Raw genomic sequence first — 8,672 nt, forward strand, 5'->3', positions numbered from 1 at the left:
CTAAACACATCCAGCTCCTCAAATATTATTTCTTTATGGCCAAAACTTTCAAAATTGTTCAACCCCTTTCTTCTAGCTTTTGTTTGTTTTCCTGGTGCAGAGAATTGAAGTCAGGGCCTCATGTATACTAGGCAAATACTTTACCCCTGAGCTAGCCCTGGCCCATCTTATTTTTATTTTGAGATAGGGTCTCACTAAGTTGCCCAGGCTAGTCTGAAGTTCAGTCTGCAGTCCTGCCAGAGCTCAAACTTGCAAGCCTCCTGCGTCAACCACCCAAAAGCCTACAACTACATGGTAGCACTACCAGATCTGGCTTTTTCTAATCTTTTAACACTAAGCATTTCAAAACATCTTTTTTTTTTTTTTTTTTTTTTTTTTTTTTTTTTTTTTTTAAAAAAGAACTCACTATGTAGACCAGCCTAACCTAGATCACAGAGATCTGCCTGCTTCTGCCTCCTGAGTGTTTGCCACCACACCCAACTAACATCTTACTTTTCTCTCTTTACAGATGACAGGTTCTTTGAAATACTGGCCAATGAATTCTGTATCAACTTTTTCCAAGGGTATTGTTTGTTCAGCTTTGACTCTTTCATCAAGTCTCAGTGAAACACAAGAGGAATTAACGGAGCTTTCAAGAGAGAGACAGCAATATCGAACATCTTCCGAGACATTTCCTGTGACTCATTCCTTCAGACAAGATTTGCTGTTGGAAAAACTGTGAATATTCACCTTTCTGTGATGAGTTTTATGGGTTCCCTCCACAGCCACACTGGGCCACTGGTCTCATGGATAGAAATCGTTTCCCAATGTGATACTTACCACAACACTGTCCAGTAAGATCCACCCTGAGTGCTGAATGTCTTCTGCTCTTTTCAGTCTCTAAATCAAACTCCACAGCTGTTATCTCATAGCGGCCTTGATCTATGATGAAAGTAACCACACACGTTATGTAAATTCAACATATCTCCTCATCCTTGCTCCATCTATCAGTTTCCATCATTTTTTAAAAGAAGAAGGTGAGATAAATGCTTTCAATGCCCCTTTGTTCACTAATGTTGATTCTATCAGTAAACTATGGTAAGGGGTTGGCAAAGTGCTAATATAATCCTATGTTATCTTGGGTTGCACAATTTCATTCTAATATATAACTTTCTAAATGATGTCTTTCTATAGCTTCAATAAGGGTGATTTCTGACCAGGAAGCAAATCAGTGACAGATATTTATAATCATTTGCATTTCTGCCTCATTTTCAGAAATACTGTGAGAAGATAGAAAGGACCACAATTTGATGTCATAGAATCATGGGTTTGTATTGAATTTAACCACTTAAAAGCTCAGCAATCTTGGGGAAATTACTTCATCTCATTGAAGATGATTTTCCTCAAGTTTTGTATAATTTAACACTTTTCTTAAAATAATGTTGCTTTTGTTATTAAAGAATAAAACAGGAGGGGTCCTGGGTGCATGCTGTTAGTCCCAGTACTTGGGAAGCAGAGGCAGAAGGATCTCTGTGAGATCAGGGTCTGTCTGCATAGTGAGTTCTAGGCCAGCTGGGGCTACAAGGTTACCTGTCTCAAAAATAAAATAAAGTAAAATAAAATAGAATGAAACACACAAATATAGTAAATCACAAAAACAACACCTAACACATCAGGCGTGTTCAGTAAATTTTAATCCCTTTTTAATCCCGTCATATCTTCCATATCTCAAATCCATTCTGAATATGAAAAACTTCAGATTATTTCTTTCAACAAATCCAAAAGAGAATGTTTTCACTTTCTAAGAGTGAAATGCAAATTGCTAATATAGTAAAAACAATACTGGCCCACATATGAAACATATAACTCAGTCATTTCATAGCTATTGGTTGTATTATTACAGGGGTCTGATTCCACATTCCTCTGCTTTAGAAGGTTGAATTAGGTAGCTTGATCCAGAAACAAACTAAGTTTGCAAGTAACTAAATACACAAAGCTCTAAAAGTTCTCATCCTTAACTCTAATAGGAAAAAAGTAACACAGTAAGTGTTCTTAAGACACTGACCCTGCCTCAAACAGATACCTAAAAGATAAATTTTCAGGAAGAAGTCCAAAAGCACCTCTCTCCTCCTTCCCCCTAGGCATTTCCTTTTCTCATTATCTTTCTTACGGGGAAATTGGAATGCACAGTTCAGTGAGTCATCACTTGATCAAATATGGCTCTAGCTGTGAGGAAAAGCTGTGGAGAGAAATCTCTCCATGGACATAGTTGAACTGCTTTGGTCTGAGAAGCTAAAATGTTCTGGGAATTGGGGTTTTAAGCCCTCACCCAAAGAGGTGAGCTTTGGGGAAACTTAGTATGTTGCTCTTTTACCACAGTTGGAAGTGTCTAGAAACCGTTATAGAGATGGAATCATTCTGCAGCTTTTACAAGTGACGTTGCTTCTGTTCTGGCACAAAACCTGGAAAGGGGGCTGTGCTATTTTATACAGTCTGCCCAAGTCTCATACACCGCATACCTGTCCCTGCATGCCCCAGAGCCTCCTTTCTGAATTATCATCCTTTAACAGTCTCCAAACCTTATTCCCTAACACTTGAAAGGTGGATAGAAGGAAGGAATTTTGTATATTTAAAGCAACTTAAGCACAAACAACCAATTCTGTTAAACTAGTGGCATTTCAGAAAGTGGGACAAAGTTAAAACTTAAGTATTTGGTGAGCTACTCAGAGAAAACAGTCTCTTTCCTTTATTGAACTTGGTTTACCCAATTCATATTTTCCTCTCCCAAATTCCTGAGGAAGTTCTGGGAAAGAAAGAAGCAGAAACATTCATAGGTTGTAGTTACATGAACTTTGGTCTCAAACAAGTATGGAAAACATTCAACTTTTGAAAGTGTTATTTATGGGGCTGGAGAAATGGCCCCATGGTTGAGAGGACTGGCTATTCTTGCAGAGGACCCAGGATCGACTCCTAGCACCCACATAGTAGCTAACAACCATCCATAACTCCAGTCCCAGGGGATCCAATGCCCTTTTCTGACCTCCACAGGCATTGCAGGACACGGGTGCACTTACCAGTGTGCTTACCTGTGCAAGCAATACATTCATAACACATAGAATAAAAAATAATAAGTAAAATATTTGAAAAGAAAAGTGTTATTTATGTTTCTCTGGACTCCAAGGAGTCTAAATGGAAAAAAAATCTGAATGGTTATAATAATTCAGAAAAACTGTTTACCCCAAAGGTCACATGGCAAAAGTCCTAAGTTTGTCCATAAGAGGCAACTTCTAAGATTTACATCAATCATCCAAATGCCCAAGCATCTTATTATGACAGTAAGAAAATGCAAAAATAAATTTATGGAGGCTCAGACTTAGAAATATATGTATACACGTATGTATAAATGCATATGTATGTGTACATGTATATGTCTGGCACATATTTTCATATATACATATTCCCAATATATGTGTATATCTGTGTACATGCATATATGGTGATACTGACAAAAAAAATCAATAGCAGCTTATAAACAGGATTTCTAGAACTAAGGAAATTCTCACTTTGCCAAAATGAAACACTAGTTACCACAGTGTCAGTTTTTCAGATCCAAATCCCTCTCAGGGAGAGAGATTCCTGAAGTCTTACTTATTTGCTCCTGCATGGCTTTGATTCATGATTCCTTCAAACTGTCCAAAATAATTTGATTGTGGAATGCATATGATAAAGTTACTTTCACCTTTCTAAATATTTGCAATTTAAGAGATGAAAGCAAAGATTTTTAGTTTGTTTTAAGGTGGTGACTTCAATGCAAATAGAACGTGTAAGTCTTTCTTCCATTCATGGATATAAATTATTGATGTCAAAGCATTTCTTTAAAAGAGACTAAGCCCCTAATCATGAAGGAAAATGATCAGTTGATTTAAAGGGGGAGGGCAGGAACTTTCACAAATATCTTAGAGACAAACAATATTTGGAAACCTTTGTGCAGGAAAAATATATAAAAGTATTTCATAGTCTAGAAGACATGCAGAAAGAAACTGTGGGACCTGGTCTTTGCAAAGTTTGGAGAGAAGTAATTTTTCCCTATTCTACATCTCTTCAAACTATCAATCAATGTAGTGAGAAAATAAAGACATTATTTATACAAAAGTGCACAGAAAGTTTACCTCCTGCATACCTTTTTCAAGGAAGTAATTTGAAGATATACTCCAACAAAGTGTGAAATCCAAGAAAGAGCCTAGAGCTATTAACAATCGCTGGGAATGACTCAAAGTCCAATAAAAATAAATCAGAAGTTGACAGCAATGTAGCTATCCCATGAAGCAAGTCTTCCCAATTAGAACAGAAACTTTTTTCAAGCAAGAGAAAAGAACTGATTTCATTCAATGGATGAGCAAGAAGCTACAGGATAATAGCAAGACTGTAACTAAAGGAATTTCATTGACCCAACATTAAGACTCTGATTTGGGACTGGTGAGATGGTTTAGTGGTTAAGTGTGCTAACTGGTCTTACAGTGAACGAACCTATAATCTCCATCTAGGAAGATTCAGTGCCTTTGGCCTCCACAGGTACCATACTCCCATACACATACCCACACAAATACACACACATACACATAATTAAAAATAATAAAAATAGGGGCTAGAGAGGTGTCGCAGTTAAGAGTGTATACTGCTCTTCCAGAAGATTCCAGCTTGATTCTTAGCACCCATGTTGGGTGGCTCACAACTACCTGTAACTTCAGCAGGAAGGAATCTGACACCTCTGGTCTCCTTGGGCACCTGGAGAGAGAGAGAGAGAGAGAGAGAGAGAGAGAGAGAGAAATCTTAAAGGTAAATCTTAAAAATAAATCTCTTTTAAAACATCCTGATTCATCAGGAAGCATAAGGAGACATGGCAGTCCTTTAACATCTAGTGAGCAATATTTACATAAGCACAGTAATGTAAATGTATTACAATAACGTATGCTTCCCTACTGAATTTCCACTTTGAGGATGAGCACACAGAAAAATGGCAGTCTTTGAGGAATTCTCCTTTTGTGCAAAATTAACTCTTGAACTGTCAACCAATAAAGAAACAGACATTTTCCTAACTTAGTTCCCACTTTTAGAATTTTAATAAGTAGAAGCAACTGCACGATAATGTAGTTGTTGGAATGTAGCTATAAATACATGTACTAGATGTAAATGCTCGTTGTCACTGTCATTATTAAACAAGTTGAGAAAGTTGTGAGCCGGCACCTCCTCTAGAATGAGCCATCCTGCCTGTGGCTCCATGAAGCACTGTTCTTTTCTTCTCCCTGAATGCTCTGAGGCTGCAGGCTAAGCTCTTAATTTGTGCCATTGCAGATCGACCTCCTGGATCCTATTGGCAGACCTGTAGTCACATTGTTCCTCTTTCCAACAGCATTCAGCCAATTCCTTTCCATCCATCAAATATGCCGTGTGTTCTTCAGAGCAACAATGAATAAATTGTCTCCTTCCCTCAATTCTGAGGATAATAATGGTGGTGTACTAGATAAATCTGGTATTTTCCGACAATAGTAGTTTATTTCTTCAAAAGAAGAACCTGATTTCATATCTTAAATTTTTAGCTCGATTTTATCTGACTAACAAAGTTCAAAAGAATCTATTATAATGACAACATAATAATGCTACCTAGCTCATCAGTGTATTTTAAGCAATGGTAACAGGTTTAGAGGGGTCATCCATCAGGGAGAAACAGTCAGATGGGTGATAAAGAAGAGTCACCTTTCCTCTTGTAGGACTCCTGGAGACTCCAGGGATGTGCTAACTTCCTGACCTACAAATAGAGGTGCTATTTGCCAATACATACTTAGAGGACAAATATGAGCATGGTGGAGTTTCAGGGTTGGAGGGACATGGGATGGAGCAGTAGCCTGGCATGTTCTCACTAGAGGTAAGTCAGCTCAATCCTGATTCTGCCACTTACCTGTGTGAGTGACTTGGGCAGTTATATAAACATTCTTAGCCTCACTTTTCTACATGATGGAAAAATCACAATATCCACAACTCAAAAGATAATCCAAGGTGTCATTTAAAGCTCTCTCACAGGCTAATTGCTTTATTTCTCCATAAATGCCTGTATATCACTTGTTTTTCTCAAAAAACCCGTAGATACTATGAGTAGTCCCACCAGATTAGCTGCATACGAGGGTCCAAGACAACTACTTCCTCTTTTCTTCCATGCATTTCCCTCTTAAGTTAAACAATTTTTACTCAGCCATAAAGAACAAATAAATTATGAAATTCACAGGAAAATAAATAGAACTGGAAAATATATTGAGCTACCCCAAGCTCAGAAAAATAAATATCACATGCTCTGTCTCAGATGAAATTCCTGATTTCTAAAGGTTAAATATATGTATTTAATTGGGAGTAAGTGTGGAGAAAAGCCAGAGATAGAAGTAGGCCCAGGATTCTGGAAAAAAGAGGTTTAAGGGAAAGCAACCACACTCCTGAAAGATGCTGGGAGAAAGGTAAATTACTGGATACATTCTTGTCTCATAACTGGAAAAAAATTACTCTGCCTAAAGAAAAAGGCAAGAGTTGATTTTAGCTCACAGTTCAAGGGTAAAGTCCATCATGGCAGAAAGTCACCACAGCAGGCGCCTCAGGCAACTAATCACATTGCATTGGTCATTAGGAAGCAGAGACTAATGAATAGTTGTGCTCAGCTCACTTTCTACTTTTAATTCATTCTGAGACCCCAGTCCACGTGATGGTGAAATCTACACTGAGGGTGAATTCTCCCACCTCAGTAAACCTCATAGAGATAATCCACAGTAGGCATGACCAAGGTGTATTTCATAGGTGATTTCAGATCCTGCCAAGTTGACAATCAAAATTAACCACCACATCTGGGATTCAATGGGGGGCTAGAAAGAAGTGAGAGGAATGGGAAAGGGGTTGCAGGTGTACTGAGTGTCTACATTTTTCTTCTATCTCTTAATACTTTGTCAATATAGCATTCACATTGCATTTGCTATTATAAGAAAATTGTAAAAGGGAACAATAAAAATAAGTAAGCTTGTTGACCTGGGGATTCAATGGGGGGGCTAGAAAGAAGTGAGAGGAATGGGAAAGGGGTTGCAGGTGTACTGAGTGTCTATATTTTTCTTCTGTCTCTTAATACTTTATCAATATAGCATTCACATTGCATTTGCTATTATAAGAAAATTGTAAAAAGGAACAATTAAAATAAGTAAGCTTGTTGACCTGGGGGCTTTATGCAAAGCTTAGGATGGAGTGACAGGTGCTGAGTATTATACACAGTAGTAAGGCATCTGGCAGGTGATTGTCCACAGGATAAAATCCAGCCAGATATCCTGGACCCGAGTCAGCTCTGGCCCTCAACTGACTTGTTCTTGGCCAAGTTCCTTTGCACTTGATTGTATCAGGGGCCACATTTTGTCAATTTCTGTGAAGGGCTGAGGCCACAGACCTCTTCAGATGTTGACTTCTCTGTGGCTTAGAAATTCCATCTTCAAAATGTTCCTCATAATAACATTTATCATGTCTTTCTTGTAATATTGAAGTTGAGAGGAAAAAACAGTTTCCATTGATCAATCTCACTTCCTGTGAAATGACATCTTTTTTATAAATTTTTGAATATTTTTCCTTTTCTGAAGGTCTTTTGAAAACTGTCATTTTGTTCTTTTATTTATTTTTCCCTTTTCCTTTAAATGCCATAGCCAAGAATTATTTCCTGGTGGCTTATCGGGAGAGCTCAGATCATCAGTCCATTTAATGTGTCTTCACTATTTGTGCCAGGGACAAGGTTCAGTAAGAGCACACCATGGCAGCACCTCCCTGGCCAGTTGGCTGCTCATTCTTTCATGGCCGAACAGCAAGTGGGGGATTTATCAAAGTGACACACTCGTCCACTAACAAGGAAGGGATTTTAATCTGACTTCCAAAAAGAACAAATAGGTCTCAAAGATGAAGCTGAGATCTGAAATTTAACTAGCAATATTTGTCTACAGATAATTCAAATAGTTCACTTAGTACACTGGGTGCTAGCTAAGTGGGCCACAGTAACATACCATGTTTCCCATAGCCAGGTCTTCTACCTCACTTCACTATCCTTTGCCTACATATTGCCTCAGGAAGCCCTCCAATGTTTCCTAGAGTTCTCCAATTTTTCCTTAGCCTAGGATTCTAATTTGTGTCATTTGACCTTTCCAGGTTATGGTCCTCACTAGGTTCAGACCCCGTTGTGACCATTGCATTCAAACTGCTGGTGCTCATTTAGAAGGATACAGCTCGTCAGCTGCAAAGGAACCAAAGATATCCATGAAGCTTGTGCTTACATATTAAAGCCTGTGTGAACCAAGACTATTGAAAGTGTGTGGTGTACAGCCTGTGCACCCATCCAGATTAGACCACCTGGATCCCTGACTTTCAGTACTTCACCCTCCAGTGGCAAATGTTCTTACATGGGTTAACTCACTATCCTTTGTACTTACATCCTGCTACATGCGGTGACATGGTTTTCCTCCTACCAAACCCGATTTGCAACTATCCTTAAGTAGGTAGTAATATATATATATATATATATATATATATATACAGATTACAGATTAGAGATGCACATGCAAATATGTGCTAGTTGCATTAAAAATGAGTTTTTCTGTACGAAACAGTATATTTTAATAATGAAATGGAGA

Source organism: Nannospalax galili, unplaced genomic scaffold, assembly GCF_000622305.1.
Source record: "Nannospalax galili isolate Female #2095 unplaced genomic scaffold, S.galili_v1.0 scaffold329, whole genome shotgun sequence".
Lineage (NCBI taxonomy): Eukaryota > Metazoa > Chordata > Mammalia > Rodentia > Spalacidae > Nannospalax > Nannospalax galili.